At 47.6% G+C, this 19,051-nt stretch overlaps 1 protein-coding gene across 1 annotated transcript in view; it reads right to left on the bottom strand.

The window, feature by feature from the left end:
- PARVA (parvin alpha) overlaps positions 1 to 19,051 on the bottom strand; it is a 104,955-nt gene that overhangs the window by 44,750 nt on the left and 41,154 nt on the right. The window lies entirely within an intron of this gene.

Here is a 19,051-nt window from a genome sequence, read left to right on the forward strand (position 1 = left end):
TGGCCTAATGGATAGAACACGGGCCTGGAAGTCAGAAGGACCTGGCTTCTAATCTCGGCTCCACTAATTGTCTACTGGGTGACTTGTGGGTAAGTCAGTTCACTTCTCTGGGACTCAATTCCCTCATCTGGAAAATGGAAATTGACTGTGAGCCCCATGTGGGACAGGGATTGTGTCCAACCTGACTAGCTTGCATCTACCCCTGTGCTTAGTACAGTGCTTGGCACAGAGTAAGTGCTTCACAAACTCCACAGATATTATTATCATTTAAGGTGTGTTGAGAGGAGAGGGTCTTACAGCCGCTACTGAAGGAATTTCAAGCAGCCCTGCCAGGCAAGGAGAAAAAGGCAAAAATCACAGATGGCGTCAAGGCCGGTCATGCTTTTCCTCCCTCTTCTACCACTTAATTGTTGTAATTATTATTATGGTATTTGTTGAATGCTTACTATGTGCCAGGCACTGTACTAAGCACTGGGGTTGATTTGCGCCCCAAAGAATAATAATAGTAATAATATTTGTTAAGCACTATCATAGATACAAGCTTAAGCTTATCTTAAACTTAACAGTTTAAGCTCACAAGTTCACAGTTTAAGAAAAATCACAATAATTATAATAATGGTAACAATGATAATTGTGGCTTTTGTTATGTGCTTACCATTTTTCAAGCACTGGACTAAGTGCTGGAGTAGATACAAGATCATCATGTCCCACACGAGGTTCATAGTTGAAGTAGGAGGGAGAACAGATATTGAATTCCCCATTTTGCAAATGTGGGGACTGAGGCTCTGAGGAGTAAAGTGACTTGTCCAAGGTCGCAGAACAGGTACGGCGGAGGGGGGGATCAGGGATTAGAACCCAGGTCCTCTGACTCCCAGGCCAGAGCTCTTTCCTCTAGGCCACGCTGCTTCTCTGCCTGTATTCTGTATCAGTAGCATGGGAGGCTCTTCTGAGCTACTCCAAGTTCACTTATCAATGAGACCCAGGTGTCCTTAACCACCCGGTCCTCTCATGGTGTCTCCCTCTCCCAGATGTCTCATCTCAGGGACCATCCTAAACCCACAAGAAGGTCAGGACTGGATCCCAAGTACCCCAAGGGTAAGAGGAAGGTGTAGAAGGGAAGTGACGAATAATTGCAATTATGATCATAGTAATTTTGTATTTTGATAAGTGCTTGTTTGTCAAGCTCTGTTCTAATCTCTGGGGTACAGAAGAGATCATCGGGTCTTGTCGGATTCTAATTAGATTCAACCTGATTAGCTTGAATCTACTTCAATGCTTAGAACACATAGTAAGTGCTTAATACCATCATCATCATCATCATTAGATCCCCCAAAGATCTAAATAAGAGGGAGAACAGGCATCAAACCCCTATTTTGCATATGAAGGAACTGAGGCACAAAGAAGTGACTTGTCCAAGGTGACATGGCAAGGTGGCAGAGCCAGGATTAGAACCCAGGTCCTCTTGACTCCCAGGCCCGTGCTCTTTCCACTAGGCCACACTGCTTCAGTAGGGCCATTCCTGCTGACCCCTAAAAGGTCCTGCCCAGGATAATAATAATAATAATGTTGGGGAAGTTACAAAGGTAATCAGGTTGTCCCACATAGGGCTCACAGTTTTCATCCCCATTTTACAGATGAGGTAAATGAGGCACAGAGAAGTGAAGTGACTTGCCCAAGGTCACACAGCTGACAATCGGAGGAGCCGGTATTAGAACCCATGACCTCTGACTCCCAAGCCCAGGCTCTTTCCACTGAGCCACACTGCTTGGGAGGAGCAGGCTCTGGCCATTCCCTCCCAGAAGCCCAGGGGGTGGTCGAAGCGCCGCAAGGAATGATGACAAGAGCATATCTCTAAGTCTCTGGAATACTTTTTCATGCTCCTGTCAGGCAGTCAGTCAGTGGTATTTATTGAGCTTCTACTGTGCGCAAAGCACTGTACTAAGCGCTGGGGAGAATACGATAGCACAATAAACAGACACATTCCCTGCCTACAATGAGCTTACAGTCTAGAGAGGCCCCCCCTCACAAACCCCAGTCCCTGCCGGCCCTGTGTACTCTCCCCAGAGGGGCTTTCAGGAAGTCCCCAGATTCCACCCTCTTCTGTCCTGATACCCAGTCAGCACCCTCATCTGGCTCTGCTGCCCTTCACGGGGTTCCGGGTGGCCCTGAGACGGAGGAGGGAGTCTGGTAACTGCCAGAGAAGGTGTGAGGGCATCCTGACCCCTAAACTGGTCATCCCTAAAGGGAATCGGACATAAGGAGTGCCCCCCTCCCCACCCCCAGCCCAGGCGGCCGCCAAATCACCCACAGAACCGGGCCTAGACTCTGGGAAGAATTCCCCACCCCCTCTCCCCTCCTGATCGTTAATGCTCGCTAATGTCTGCTAATAACGCCTGCCTATGCTGCCAGCCAGAGCCTCGGGCTGGGAGGCTAATCACTCCCTTGGGCGGCGGAGGGATCAAAGCCCCCAGATGGCCTGTGGTCCAGCCGGGTTGGGACAGGGGGCGAAGGGACCAGGAACTGACCTGGAAACACGCAAATCCCATTTGAGACCTTCTGGCCTCAGCCAGGATCACGAAGAAACGGGCCTGGAGAAGGTGCATAGAGCAAACAGGCTTCCATGTACTCAGGGTCCGCCCAGTTATGGGGGTCCTGATGTTCGTGCCTCTGAGGGCGATGATGGGCCTCAGGGCCGGCTAACTGGCCAGCGGGCAGAGAGAACTGGTGTCCACCCAGGGCCTCCTCCTCCTCTCCCGGAACTTGTTCTCTGGTCTCTCTGTCCAATCCCCACTTTCCCAGTGCGGTCATTTCCCAGAGGACACCTTGTCCACAGGAAACAGTCTCTTTTTCCCTGCCTGCCCCCGGCCACAGAAACGCCCACACCTCCGGCTGCAACTGCACAGGCCCGGCCCTGACTCCGGGTTGAAAAGAAAAAGGAAAAGACCGTGTATTCTGAGGTGAAAATGGGCCAGGAGCCTGACCAAATGGAAGGCCGGAGCGGATGTTCCCCCCCTGCCCTCGGATGGGGGGAATCCAAGCCCAGAAGCAGTGCAGGGCTGCCTACCTTTAGGACAAAGTGCACCACAGCCCATGGTGAGAGATCCACGAGGAAACGCCTTCATCTTTTCTCCACCTGGAGAGCGACTGTGAGGGGTCCCCCCCTCAAAAGAGAGGGGGGTCCCCTTTCCACAGACCCTTCGAACCTGTCCTGTCTTTTCGGCTGCTCTGCTAACAGGAGGCTTTATGCCACTCTACAACTCTTAGCTCAGAGCACCGGCTGAGAAGAAGTGACTGCCTATATAATTTAATATGATGCCACAAGAGACTCATAGACCATCTGCAAAACAAACGGAAACCTCTCCTCTCTCTCTCTTTCCCTCTCTCTCTTTCCCTCTCTATACCTCTTTCATCTCTCTCTCCCCCTTGCTTTTTCTCCCTCTCCCTCTCTCTCTTCATCCATCTCTCAGTCACTCCCTTTATCCATCTCTCTCTCTCTTTCTTTCAAGCCAGGACAATCAGGACTCCACTGTGCTTGCAAAGAGTTCCACCCGGCCCCCCTCATGGCCTGCCCCCATGGGGCTCCGTGGCAGGGGGATGGCTTTCCTGAGTCAGATCCTGGAAACCAGGAACATCAGTCAGCCAGTCAATGGTATTTACTGAGCGCTTACCATGTTCAGAGCACTGAACTAAGCACTTGGAAGAGGCCAACAGAACAGCAGAACAGACCCATTCCCTGCCCAAAACTAGAGGACTGCAGAAGGGCAAGCAATCATGTCTCAGTGATCCGGGAAAATCCTCATTTGACTTTGGATTTTTTTCCCTCAGAAACCCAGCAGAAGGAGGCCATGTCACCCCATTTTCTGCCAGCCCGGGGCAGTTATCCAGCCCTGACCTCGAGCCAAGTGCTGGAATGCAGACTCCCCAACTCGGGGTCACCCTGATGACCTCCCCCGAGAGGCAGATCCAGCTCAGTGATGCTGCAACATCCCAACCCCGTGCCCTAATGAAAATAACAATGTTATTAGTTAAGCGCTTATTGGGTGCCAGGCACTGTACTAAGCACCGGGGTGGATGCAAGCAAATCAGGTTGGACACAGTCCCTGTCCCACATGGGGCTCTCAGTATAAATCCCCATTTGGTGATAAGGTAACTGAGGTCCAGAGAAGTGAAGTGACTTACCCAAGGTCACACAGCAGATAAATGGCAGAGCCAGTATTAGGACCCACAACCTTCTGACTCCCAGGCCTCCCGCTCATCTCCAAGGTCACCTCCACAATTTGAGAGGGGGGGGAAAGGGGACCAAGTGGCCAGGGGAAAACCAAGGCCCAGGTTAATAATGATAACCTGGGCCTTGGTTTTCCCCTGGCCACTTGGTATTTGTTAAGCACTTACTATGTACCAGGTACTATACTAAACACTGGGGTGGACACAAGGGGTGGACACAAGCTAATTGGGTTGGACACAGACCATGACCCATAAGGGGCTCACAGTCATAATCCTCATTTATTCAATCATATTTATTGAGCACTTGCTATTTGCAGAGCACCATACTAAGCATTTGGGAGAGTGCAATACAAAAATAAACAGACACAATCCCTGCCCACAGTGAGTGTACAGTCTAGAGCAGGGGTGGGAGTGAAGTGGGGGGAGACAAATACGGACATAAGTGTTGGGGGCTGAAGGAGAGGTGAATAAAGGGAGAATAAAGGGAGCAAATCCAAATTCAAGCATGATTCAGAAGGGAACAGGAGAAGAGGAATGAGGGCTTAAGTCAGGGAAGGCCTCTTGGAGGAGATGTGCTTTCAATATGGCTTTGAAGTGGGGAGAGTCATTGCCGGACATGAAGAGGGAGGGTGTTCTAGCCCAGAGGCAGGATGTGGGTGAGAGGTCGGCAGTGAGATAGATGAGGTCATGGTACAGTGAGTAGGTTAGCATTAGAAGAGAGAAGTGTGTGGGCTGGGTGGTAGTAGGAGAGCAGTGAGGTGAGGTAAGAGGGGACAAGATGATTGCATGCTTTAAAACCTCTTCCTAATTGATGCTACAGAACGGGGTAGGCGGAATTGACCAAAATCAACCCCTCCTTTCTCGCCCCCATCCTCCTGTTTCTTCCCCACGCGAGGCGCGATGATTCTGCTTTTCGCTAAGTGGAGAAAGCATCCCATTTCTCAGAGTCTAGAATTGAGGGTATCTTATCCCCATTATACAGTTGAAGAAACCGAGGCTCAGAGAGGACTTGCCCAAGGGGCCGACCCAAGGTCACATGTCTGTCTGGATGGGGGCAGAGAGAGACAGGGTTATCGAGGGAGAAGCTCCATCTCTTTCCAGCATTTTCTTGTTGCATTGTACTCTCGCAAGCACTTTGTACAGTGCTCTGCACAAGGTAAGCGCTCGATAAATACAACTGACTGACCACTCCCCAGCAACATGATACGGAAAGCTTAATTTGTGATTCTGCATAAATGCTGTACCTGTCGCATAACACATTGAAGTGTGTAACACTTCAACCCGGGAAGACCACCGCAATGCTCGGTGGAGAGGTTTTCGGTTCACAGAAGGGGAAATTTCATTAAAGCATGTAATGTCAATTACTGTCATTTCTAATCTGATTTGGCCTTACTAGAAATAATACAGATAGAGGACTCCAGAGTTACCTGCCTGTTTGATGTAAAGAGGATAGAATTATCTGGGTCCTGAAAAGATCCAGATAGGAGAAGGGAAAAAAAGTGTCTCTACCTTAACTCCGTGTGTCATCAAATTTCATTAGGCTTGTCACAGAAAATTACCAGGCTTGCGCCCGGTTGATTAGAAATGCATCAGCCTGAGGCTTCTCAGCATAAAGGAGTGGGAGGACTGAAGATTATCGTGGCCTAGTGGTTACAGCGGGTCTGGGAGTCAGAAGGACCTGGGTTCTAATCCCGGCTCCGCCACGTGCCTGCTGGGTAACCTTGAGTAAGTCACTTCACTTCTCTAGGTCTCAGTTCCCTCATCTGTAAAATGGGGAGTAAAACTGTGAGCCCCTCATGGGACATAGACTGGACCCAACCTGATTAGCTTGTACCTACCACAGCATTTAGAACAGTGCCTGGTGCATAGTAAGCGTTTACACAAATACCACAAGTATTATTATTATTTTTGAACTAAGCCGGATGGGCCTACAGGCAGACCATAAAATTTAGGCTGAACCGGGGACTGAATTAGCCAGAGTGGTTGCTGACACTGAAGAAATTAACTGGATAATTGTCCCATCTCCCCTTTACTCTGTATCACAAAGGTGTAGCCTGACTGTGCCTCTTAGATGGTGAGCTCCTTGGGAGATCAGGACTATATCTAATCCCCTCCTGTGTAGTCTCTCCCAGTACTTAGGACAGTGCTCTGCACACAGTAAGCACTGAATAAATACTATGGATTGGTCTAAAATGGTCACCCATGATTGCTGGGACAGCTGAAATTCACTTTGTCTTCAGATCTGGCTTGGGCCAGGTCCTGGATAAACTAATCTATGGCCTAAAATGGAGAGTTCTGGGTTCTAATTGGGTGTTTGTCACTGACTTTGAGCTTCCAGATTCACATCTACATCACTTCTGTCCCACTCGGTCAAACGGGAGCATTTATTGAGCGGCCCCCATGTGCTGAATCTCAAAGTCTGTGAGTCCACTTCCCAACACCGGTCTCTGACACGTCCATGGGATTGGTGGAGAGGGGACTCTGATTTGTGGGGACCGCCTATGGAACGGGGACCTTCAAAGTGTGCCTGGAGGCATAAATAAAACGGTCACCAAAGATTTCAGCCATCCCTCTGCTTTGAACTCCCTCTTCCTTTGCACCTTGCTTACCATTGGTCTTCCCATCTTCAAAGCCCTTTCAAAATCACGTCTCCTCCTTTCCTGATTAATCTCTCATCTCCCTACCCTATATGCAACTCCCTGTCCAACCACATAAACACTTCTGCATCACTTGGGCATTTGGGTTCTCACTCTGCTCCCCATATGGCTCTTATGGAATTAATCCAGTCAGTGATATTTCTTGAGTGCTCACCGTGTTCAGAGCACTGAACTGAGCCTTTGGGAAAGCTCCATACAGCAGAGTTGGTAAGCGCGTTTCCTGCCTACATGGGGAAGCAGCGTGGCCTAGTGGAAAGAACATGAGCCTGGGAGTCAGAGACCCTGGATTCTAATCCCAGCTCCACCAGTTGTCTACTGTGTAACCTTGGGCAAGTCACTTGACTTCTCTGCTCCTCAGTTACCTCACCTGTAAAATGGGGATTAAGCCTGGATGGGGAGTGTGATTATCTTAATAATAATACTGATAATTGTGCTATTTTTTAAGCACTTACTTTGTGCCAGGCACCAATCTGAGCCCTCAATTAATTGAGTTGGACACAGTCCCTGTCCCACTTAGGACTCACAGTCTTAACCCCCATTTTGCAGAAAAGGTAACTGAGGCTCAGAGAAGTGACTTGCCCAAGTTCACACAGCAGACAAGTGGCAGAGGTGGGATTGGAATCCAAGTCCTTCCGACTCCACGCCCATGCTCTTTCCACTAGACCACACAGCTTTTCTACCTCAGCATTTAGTAGAGTGCCTGGCACATAGTAAGTACTTAACAAATACCATTAAAAAACAAAGCTTACAGTCTAGCGGGGAAGACAGACATTGAAATGAATTGTGGCTAAGTACATAAGTACTGTCTGCTTGAGTTTGGGGTGAATGTCAAGTGCTTAAAGGGTACAGATCCAAGGGCACAGGTGACATAGGAAAGGGAGCAGAGGAAATGAGGGCTTAGTCAGAGAAGGTTTCTTGGAGATGTGATTTTAATAAGGCTTTGAAGATGTTATCTGTTGGAGATGAAGTGGGAGGGAGTTGAGATGAAGTGGGAGGGAGTTCCAGATCAGAGGAAGGTCCTGGGGAAGGGCTGAGCAGCAGGATAGATAAGATTGAAGTTGGGGTTAGAAGAGAGAAGTGTGCAGACTGGGTTGTGGAAGGAAATCAGAGAGGTTAAGGTAGGAGGTGGGGAGCTGATTGAGCGCTTTAAAGCCCATGGTAGGGAGTTTCTGTTTCATACAGAGATGGATAGGCAATTACTGGAGGTTTTTGAAGAGTGGTGAGATGTGAACTGAACTTGTTTTAGAAAAATGATCTATGCACCGAGTGAAATATAGACTGCAGAAGAGAGAGACAGGAGGCAAGGAAGGTCAGCAAGCAGGTTGATGCAGTAGTCAAGACAGGAAAAGTGCTTGGATCAGTTTCGATGGAAAGGAAAGGGTGGATTTTAGTGGTGTTGTGAGGATAGAATTGGTGACAAATTGACTATGTAAGTTGAATGAGAGAGATGAGTCGAGGATAATGCCAAGTTTACTGGCTTGGGAGATAGCGGTATTGTCTATAGTGAAGGGAAAGACGGACGAGGACACGTTTAGGGCGGGAAGATGAGGAGCTCTGCTTTGGACACATTAAGCTGGAGGTATTGGCAGGATATCCAAGGAGAGATGTTCTGAAAACAGAAGGAATTTAAGTCTGCAGAGAAGGAGAGAGATCAGGGCTGGAGATGTAGATTTGGGAATCATCCACATAGAGGTGGTAGTTGAGGCCATGATAGCAAATGAGTTCTCCAAGGGAGTGGGTGTAGATGGAGATGTTGAGGGACTCCCCTAATTGGAGGTGGGAGGCAGAGAAGGAGCCCATGAAAGAGACTGAGAATGAGCGGCCAGAGAGAAAAGAGGAGAACAAGAAGAGGACAGTGTGAGTGAAGCCAAGGTTGGATGATATTTTCAGGAGGAGGGGGTGGTTGACAATGTTGAAGGCAGCTGAGAGGTCAAGGAGGATTAAGATGGAGTAGAGGCAGTCAGATCGAGCGAGAAAGAGGTCACTGGTGACTTCATAGAGAGTTGCATCCTTGGAGTGAAGGAGATGGAAGCCAGATTGGAAGGGGTCAAGGAAAGAACTGGAGGAGAGGAAGTGGAGGCAGGCAGAGACAACTTGCTCAAGGAGTTTGGAGAGGAAAGGTAGGAGGGAGATGGGGCAATAACTGGAGGGAGCCGTAAAGTCAAGGGAGGGTTTTTTAATAAAGGAGTGGGGAATTATGAACTTATTGGAAAACAGCGGGGAAACAGCCATGTAGCTATCTTTATACTCTATTGGCCTTATATAGGAGCAGCAGCATGGAGGAGTGGATAAAGCTTGGGCCTGGGAGGCAGAAGATTATGTGTTCTAATCCTGTCTCTGCCACATCTGCTGTGTGACTTTGGGTGAGTCACTTAACTTCTCTGGGCTTCAGTTCCCTCTTCTGTAAAATGGGGATTAAGACTGTGAGCCCTTTGTGGGACAGGGACTGTGCCCAACCCAACTTGCTTTTAGCCACCCCAGCGCTAAGAACAGTGCCTGGCACATAGTAAGCTCTTAACAAAAACATAGTAATAATAAAAATAATTATTATTGCTTCCTCCTACCAGCAATTTATCTTAGTATCTGTCTCCCCTGCTAGATTTCAAGTTCCTCAAAAGCAGGATCAGGCATTCTGTTTTACTCTCCCAAGTGCTTAGCGCACTAGTCTGCACACAGTAAGCACTCTATAAATAGCACTGATTGATTGATTTTATTGATTGGAGTAGCACGTTCAGCGTGCCCCAGCCTGTGCGAAGTCCTCCCTGACAATGAATTCCAAGGAAAACCCACAAATGTTTCCAAAGAGACAAGCAAAGTAAAAATGTAGAGTGGTCCTTTGGGAACATGTACGCGATTCCTTCTGGGACAGCGGGTTGGAAGGGTATTTCTGGAGTCAGAATGACCTACTGCCAAAACCTACAAGAAAGAGGAAATCTACTGCTGTAGCAGGAGAAATATCATGGATGTAGTCCAGAACACCATTATTAGCATCTTTTTTTTTCTTAGTGTAACCTGTTGAGCATTTACTATGTGCTAGGCATTGTTCTAAGCGCTGATTAGTTCTTAGAGCTATTCGGGTTGGCCACAGTTAATGTCCCACGTGGGGCTCAGTCTTAATCCCCATCTCTCATGCTCCGACCTGTGCATCTTATACTAGGCTATGCTGTCTCTTGTGTTTTTTATAAGCTCAGAGGATGCTTTGGCTGCTGCTGACATTCTTGGAGGATAACCCAAGACTGCATTGGTTGAGCTGGGGGTTTTCGTCCCCAGGGATGGGGTCCTTTAAGCTATCTTCAAGGAGTGAATCAGTCAGGGTCCAGTAGCCCTCTCTCCCCAACCCACCACCCACCCCAGCTGCTCAGGTTCAACCACTGTACTGCAATGGCAATCTATCACTGGCTGGGGTGTCTGATTTGTACCTTTAACAGCTTGCCCTTGCCCCATCTCTCTAACACTGGATAACACCCTATCTGCTTTGAGAACACTCGAAAGAATGCTCTCCCTCCTCATATCCAACAGACAATGACTCTCCCCCACTTCAAAGCCTAATGAAGGCACATCTCCTCCAAGAGGCCTTCTCTGCCTAATCCCTGCTTTCCTCTTCTCCCACTCCCTTCTGTTTCACCCTGACTTGCTCTTTATTCATTCCCCCTCTCAACTCCACAGTACTTTTGTCCAGAACTGTAATTTATTTATTCATATGAATGTCTGTCTCCCCAGCTAGACTCTAAATTTGTTGTGGGAAGGGAAAGTGTCCGTTTATTTTGTAGTGTACTCTCTCAAGTGCTTAGTTCAGTGCTCTGTACATGGTAAGTGCTCAATAAATATGATTGACTGACTGACGTGCCTTCCCAGGAACTTAGTACAGTGCTTGGCATTCAGGAAGCACTAAATAAATATGATGAGAAGAAATGAGAAAGAGATGTAAGCTGATCCTATCCTCAGGCTGCAGCACGGCAACGATTTCCACGATCGATGCAGCAAGCCACAATAATTCGGAAAGAAAAGTCACTGAGCAGGCTGTTGGAATCAACAGCTAAGGTAACCTCACTCCAAACTCCTCTGTGGGCCTTCCAAGGCCCTGTAAGAACAGTTGCCAAGAAATTGAGTTGTTTCTGAAGGAAGCTGATGTGGATCTGTTCGGAATCAGAAGGGTGTCTCAGAGACAAATTGAGAGGCAAATGGGCAGATCCTGCTGGGATCGTCAATCATTCAGTGGATTTTATTATGTGCTGACTGTTTGCAGAGCACTGTACTAAGCACTGGGGAGAGTACAAGACAACAGAATTGGTAGGCCTCTTCCCTGCCCTCAACAAATTTACAGCTTAGAGGGGGAGACAACTGTTAATAGAAATCAATAAATTCTGGATACAGACCTAAGTGCTGTGGGGTTGAAGGAGGAGTGAAAAAAGGGCACATGGTAATATTGTTTCTTTCAATGTTTATCATCTTCCCCCTCAAGCGGGGCAGGTTTACCCTGATTTCTACCATTCAGTCAACCAATTGATCGATCATTAGGTATTTACTGAGCACTTATTGTTTTCAGAGCAGTGTACTAAGTGATTGGAGGAGTACAGGAGAGACAACAGACATGATTTCTGCCTCAGGGGAATTTCACTCAAATGGGTGAAGCAGGAAGTACACTAGACTGCAGACTCAATTATGCCTACTTGATTATGTCAGTTTTTAAACGCTCACTATGTGCCAGGCACTGTACTAAGTACTGGGGTAGTACTGGGGTAGTTACTGGGGTAGATGTAACATTATTAGGCTGGAGGCAGTCCCTGTCCCACATGGAGTAGAATTTAATCCCCATTTTACAGATGAGGAGTCTGAGGTCAAGAGAAATTAAGTGTCATGCTTTTGGTCACACAGAACCTGAGTGGAAGAACCGGGATTAGAACTCAAGTCCTCTGATTCCCAGCCCTTTGCCCTTCTTCCTAAGCCACACTGCTATTACTCTCTCCCAAGGGCTTAGTCCAGTTCTGTATAAAGAGTAAGTGCTTATTAAATACTGTTGATTAATTAATTGCAGAATAAGGGATACAACTGGCACAGGTGTGTCAGAATGAAATAACCAAATCTCTGTAAATGGTATTTATTGAGAGACTGCTGCATGCAGAACCCTGTACTAAGCATTTGAGAGAGTACAGTGAACCAGAGTTGGTGGACACGTTCCCTCCCCACAACAGATTTACAGTCTAGAGGGTCAACACATAAGAATGCATACAAGCCGGTGGGTCTATAAATGCTGAGAATAGCTATAAATGTGTATAAAGGGGAGTAAATAGGTATAAATAGCTATAAATGGGTGTGTCTATAAATGCTGAGAAGCAGTGTGGCTTAGTGGAAAGCGCACAGGCTTGGGAATCAGGTCATGGGTTCTAATCCCGGCTCCGCCACTTATCAGATGTGTGACTTTAGGCAAGTCACTTAATTTCTCTGTGCCTCAGTGACCTCATCTGTAAAATGGGGATTAAGACTGTGACCCCCCCCAAGTGGGACAACCTTAATACCTTGTATCTATCCAGTGCTTAGAACAGTGCTTGGCACCATAGTGAGCGCTTAACAAAATACCATCATTATCATTATTATTATTGGATTGAGACCTATGGGGTCCTGAGGTGTTTAGTGTTAACCAGAGAAAACTTATTGGAAGAGGGGGAATTTTAGGAGGGCTTTGAAGATGGACAGTCTAGAAGGGGAGACAGGCATTAATGTAAATCAATTATGGCTAAGGACATAAGTTCTGTGGGGATGAGGGTGGAGCGAATAAAAGGTGCAAATCAACACAGAAGGGAATGGGAGAAGAGGAAATTAGGGCTTAGTCAGGAAAGGCCTCTTGGAGATGTGTTTTTAATAAGGTCTTGATGATGGGGAGAGTGATCGTCTGTTGGATCTGAGGAGGGAGGGCGTTCCAGGCCAGAGGCAGGACGGAGGCGGGTGGAGGGGTTAGCGGCGAGATAGACAAGCTCAAGGCACAGCGAGTAGGTCGGCTTTAGAGGAGCAAAGTGCTCGGGCTAGGTTGGAGTAGGAAATCAGGGAGGTGAGGTAGGAGGGGGCAAGCTGACTGAGTGCTTTAAAGGTGATGGTAAGGAGTTTTTTGCCTGATTCTCTTTCCTTTGGAGGTTGGGATGTCTTTCCCTTGTTTCTGAAACTTGAGTGGGCCCTTGCATCCTTCAGCCTAACCACTTATCATTCACCACTCAGAGAAGCAGCGTGGCTCAGTGGAAAGAGCACGGGCTTTGGAGTCAGGGCTCATTAGTTCGAATCCCAGCTCTGCCACTTGTCGGCTGTGTGACTGTGGGCAAGTCACTTCACTTCTCTGGGCCTCAGTTCCCTCATCTGTAAAATGGGGATTAAGACTGTGAGCCCCACGTGGGACAACCTGATTCCCCTGTGTCTACCCCAGCGCTTAGAACAGTGCTCGGCACATAGTAAGCGCTTAACAAATACCAACATTATTATTATTATTATTAGCGTCTTAGGTTCTTGTTTGCTCTCACTTGTTTCCCAAGGATTTGATCAACCTGGAAAGAGGGTGCCCACAAGCACTAACCAGACTGCTAGCTCACTATTTTCTGACACACAAGCTCTTCCTCTACATTTTGGGAAGCAAGGTGGTGAATTTCTTTTTTTAATGCTATTTGTTAAGGGTTATTACGCATCAAGCACTGTTCTTGTTAGTCAGGTTGGACACAGACCCTGTCCCACATGAAGCTCACAGTCTAAGTTGCCAGGAGGTGAATTTAATCCATTTTACAGATGTGGAAACCGAGGCCCAGAGCAGTTAAGTCACCTGCCCAAGGTCATCTGGCAAGCATTTGGCAGAGGTAGGATTAGAACTCAGGATCTGACTCCAGGCCCTTTCCACTAGGCCAAAAATTGCAGAGAAACTGTGTTAAATTGGGTAAATGAAAAAGCTAACAGCAGCAGGAAAAAAAAATCATAAGAATGTAGTTGAATCCGTCTCGCCTTCCTCAGCAAATTTGGTCAATGATTGCTGTGTGAGTCATGCGAGTGCTTTGAAACTTGCCCTGATTTACATGGGCAGGAAACAAAGTTCAAGGCATCACATTTTTCTTATTCCCAAACCATATATTATTTCTCTCGACCCTGAATTTCTTGTTAATTACTTCAGTCCTAAAGTCCGCCCCTAGGAGTTTTTCTGCTCTATGGTTGATGCTCACCCAAAACATCCTCCACAGCCTCAAGTCGCTGGCTTTTGAGAGATCTGAGGAAGCTCTTTTTTTTTTTGGCTTAATGGTATTTATTAAGTACTACTATGCGGCAGGCACTGGGGTAGATACAGCGATGGACATAGCCCCCGTCCCACAAACAATTCACAGTCTTAATCTCCATTTAACAGCAGATGAGCGACAGAGCCGGGATTAGAATCCAGGTCTTCTAACTCCCAGGCCCATGTTCTTTCCACTAGACCATGCAGCTTCTCTCTGGCAAACTGGGGAGCAGGGAAAAATCAATCTTTTTAAATGTTTGTTCCAAAATTAAGCGGATCTTGGGGAAAGCATGTTTTTTTTTGGCTTATAAATTCTGAAAATTCCCCCTCCGCACTCAGAAATGAGATTTTCCTGAACGATAAGATTAACTGCAGTTTACGCAGTCAGAAACAAACACTGATCTTGACTCTCTGTAGCAGCAGCTGTATTAGTGATATTTTTTGAGCGCTTACTGGATGTAGTGCACTGTACTAAACACTTGGAAAGTATGCAAGTATTTCCTGCCCACAGGTAGTTTATGCTCCCATGGGGGAAGATAGGCACGCTCCTACTAAAATCCACCCAGATATTTTGCTCCTCTGGTGCTAAACTTGCCACTTTATCTCCATCTCATCTATCTCTGACCTTTCACTCATGTCCTGCCTCTGGTCTGCAATGCCCTCCCTCCTCATATCCGACCCTCCTCATATCCGACAGACAATGACTCTCCCCACCTTCAAAGGCTTAATGAAGGCACATCTCCTCCAAGAGGCCTTCCCTGATTAAACCTTTCTTTTCTGTTCCTTGTGGACAGGGAATGTGCCTGCTATATTTTAGTCTCCCAAGTGTTTAGGACAGTAGTCTGAACAAAGTAAGCGCTCAATAAATACGACTGACTGGCTGACTGACTAGAGAAGCAGTGTGGCTTAGTGGAAAGAGTCCGGACATCAAAAGGACCAGAGTTTTAATTAATCCCGGCTCTACCACTTGAATGCTCTGAGACCTTGGGAAAGTCACTTCACTTCTCCGTAACTCAATTACCTCATCTGTAAAATGGGGATTAACTCTGTGAACCCTATGTGAGACTGAGGCTGTATCCAACCTGATTATCCTGTATCTACCCCAGCATTTAATACAGTGGCTGGTACATAATAGATGTTTAACAAATACCATTTTAAAAAATGTATTTGAAAGGGTTTGGAATCACCGTGGACAATGAAGTCTACCCTCACCAGAAGAAAAGTGTGCAATGAGCTCTTCTTGGTGTCGAGCTGATGTGCGAGCAATTGTAGGCAGAACGTGTACAAAGTCTTCCAGCATTCTCTGTCCCTTTCCCTGGAGATCGGTCTCCGGGGTGAAGGAATTCATTCCGGCGGCAAAAAGGACCAGGCTAACAAACCAAACCCAGTTTCCTTTCTTCTAGAGTGATGAAAGAGTTCCACCGCTTGCCCCATCATGTCCACGATCCCCGGAGATGTTGGCAGAGGGCGAGCCCATTTTAGAGATGAGAATACCGAGGGCTGGCAGAAGTTAACCGCATCCAGTCACTCTTCTACTTCCACTCCCCATGCACAGCTTCTGCCCCCCATATAGGGCCAGAGCCAAATCTATCTTTCCCAAAGCCAGAAGAGGTACCCTTTCCTAGGGCCGAGGCCTAGAAAGGGTGCCCTTCTCCGGGCACCCCTCACTGTTTCATTCTCCCCGACAGCAGGGAAGCTCACACTTCCGTTCAGCCTGCTCCCGAAGGGGCTCAATAAGTCCAACTGATTGGATGGCACTAGGGCAGGCCGGGGGAGAGGGTCAGGTGGCCTGAAGCTCCTGGGGATACCAGGAGGATTGTTCAACCAATCAATCAATAGTATTTACTGAGCTCTTTCTGTGCGCAGAGGTCTGACAAAATACCTGGGAAAGTACAACACAACGAGTTAAGAGATGCGATTTCTGGCTACAAGGAGTGTCCAGTGTACAGGGGAAGACTGGAAAAGAGGAGGGACCACTGGAGTCTAGGGAGCTGGAATTTTAAATATCAAGGCCCAATCTGGGGGAGCCACTGTCACAGATGACCCATGAAGCCATCAACATGGCCTAGTGGATAGAGACTGAGCCTGGGAGTCAGAAGGACCTGGGTTCTAGTCCTGGCCCTACCACTCATCCGCTGGGTGAACTTGAGCGAGTCGCTTCACTTCTCTGTGCCTCGGATCCCTCTTCTGTAAAATGGGGATGAAGACTGTGAGCCCTATGTGATTAGTTTGTATCTACTCCAGCGCTCAGTACGGTGCCTGGCACATAGTAAGCGCTTAGCAAATCAAATGCAATTTAAAAAAAACCAAACGATCAGGGATCGGAGAAGGAGAAGGTCATTAGAGGAAATGCCAAGGGTTCATAGCCAGACTAAAACGTAGCCGCGGTGGGCGGTGTTGACTCCAACTTCACCTCTCCTCTGCTCTTGGGCCAGTGCCCGCAGCTACCACCCCCCCGCCTGCCCTCTCAACTCTGAGCACTTTCTGAAAAGCAAATTAGCCATCACCAAGCAAGCCGGGACTCGGCTGGGATGCAGACATCTCGGCAGCTGGCTGGGGCAGAGGTGGGGGAGGAGGTGGAAGCCCCACCTCCCCTAATCTCCAGGCTCTGAGACTCGGGATCCAAGCACCCCCAACCAGGACCTTCTCCCTGCATCCCAGAACAAATCCCAATTGGGCCCCCAGAGCAAGCATCCAAACCAAACTCAAAGACAGCTTCCCCCCCAAGACGGTATGGAACCTCTGGACAGCTCCTTCCTCCCCCCGTACCCCTCTTCCTCCTCCTTTCCATTTCCTGACAATCAGTTAATAATAATGATTGGTATTATTATTATAGTACTTGTTAAGTGCTTATTATGTGCCCAGGACTGTTCTGAGCAGTGGGGGAGATGGAAGCTAATCAGGTTGGACACAGTCTTAATCCTCCTTTTACAGATGAGGTATCTCAGGCCCAGAGAATCCAAGTGACTTGCCCAAGGTCACACACAACAGACAAATGGCAGAGCTGGGATTAGAACCCAGGTCCTTCTGACTCACTGTTTCTCATTTTCCCACCTGAACAGGATATTGCAGTGGCTCTGCAGCACTTAGGCCAACTGGACTTTTTAGGCCGTAAGTTCACTGTGGGAAGCAAATGCGTCCACTAACTCTGTGGTACTGTACTCTCCCAACTGCTTAGTTCAGCGCTCTGTACACAGGAAGTGCTCAATAAATACCATTGACTGACTGATTGATTACCCTCCATGTACTAGCAAGACACCCATTTGTTCCAGCTCAAAACATAGACAAGCTACTTTGGGGTCTTTTCTGCCTGAGCAAAATACTCCTGTACGAAGAAGAAAATTAAAGGCAACTCCTTTGGGGCTTCAGATAAAGTAGATCCTAGCCCAGACAACCATTTTTTATGGTATGGTTAAGTGTTTACTATGTGTAAATCACTGGTCTGAGCAATGGGTTAGGTACAAGTTAATCAGGTTGGACACAGTCATTGTCCCGCATGGAGCTCACACTCTTAGTAGGACAGACAACAGGTATTTGATCCCCATTCTTCAGATGAGGAAATTGAGGCACAGTGAAGTGAAGTGATTTGCCCAAGGTCACACAGCAGGTAAGGGGCAGAGTCAGGATTAGAACCCGGATCCTCTGACTCTCAGGAGCTTGGGTTCTCCAAGGACTTGGGTTTTCAGTCTATGAACCTTCAGAAGCTAACTGAATCAGGGAGCGTGTCACACTGTGCCCAGAATTAAATAGCTGCCGCTTTTTCTGTGTGTGGTATTTGTTAAGCACTTACTATGTGCCAGGCACTGTACTAAACGGTGGGGTAGATACAAGCTAATCAGTTTGGACCACAGTCTGTGTCCCACATGGGGCTTGAAGTCTTAATACCCATTTTACAGACAAAGGAACTGAGGCTCAGAGAAGTGGAGTGACTTGACCAAGGTCACCCAGCAGACAAGTGGAGGAGCTGGGGTTAGAAACTAGATCTTTCTGATTCCCATGCCTGGGCTTCCCCTTGGCACAAGAAAAACTGCTGGGAAAGGACAATGGAGATTTTAGGTGGTCCTGGGAAGATGGATGAGGGAGAGAAATGTGTATGTATGGAGCTGGTGGGGGAGGAAGAGGACAGGTCACAGGGAAATGGAGGACTTGAGAAAAATCCCGGTTGACCATTTGCTCTTCTCCTGAGCAATGGGTTACGTGGGTGCATCCATGTTCTAATAATAATGATACTTGCTAAGCGTTCACTTTGTGCAGAGCGCTGGGGAAGAGATGAGATAATCAATCAATTGTATTTATTAGGTGTTCACTGTATTAAGCGCTAATGAGAGCAGGAGAACAAGGAGAAGATGAATGGGCTGAGGGAAGTGGGGGAAATATCAGCATTGATAGTCATTTTCCTTCTAATCCCTCTTGACTAAGACTTGCTATTTGCTCACCTGCCATGAGGTCCCAACTCGGACTTATCAGGAGGGTGAGACCACCCGCAGCTGCAATTTGTAGGGGGTGAATTTGGGCAGTTTGGCAGTTATTTGGGACTTCTCAGAAACTCCTTCTGTATTTGACATCTTCCCCACTACACAGAAGATCAGAGGATAGCTATACCGTAAGCTTGTTGTGGGCAGGGAATGTGTCTGTTTATTGTTATACTGTACTCTCCCAAGCACTTGTACAGTGCTCTGCACACAGTAAGCACTCAATAAATACCACGAATGAGGTCAGACACAGTTCCCACATGGGGCTCACAGTCTCAGGAGGAGGGAAAACAGATATTGAATCCACATTACGGCTGACAAAACTAAGCACAGAGAATTTAAGCGATAGAGAAGTAGTGTGGCCTAAAGGATCAGGCACGGACCTGGGAGTCAGAAGGACATGGGCTAATAATAGTAATAACGATGGTACTTATAGGCACTTAGTATGTGCCAAGCAC

The sequence above is a fragment of the Ornithorhynchus anatinus genome, chromosome 3 (genome assembly GCF_004115215.2).
Source record: "Ornithorhynchus anatinus isolate Pmale09 chromosome 3, mOrnAna1.pri.v4, whole genome shotgun sequence".
In the NCBI taxonomy this organism is placed as follows: domain Eukaryota; kingdom Metazoa; phylum Chordata; class Mammalia; order Monotremata; family Ornithorhynchidae; genus Ornithorhynchus; species Ornithorhynchus anatinus.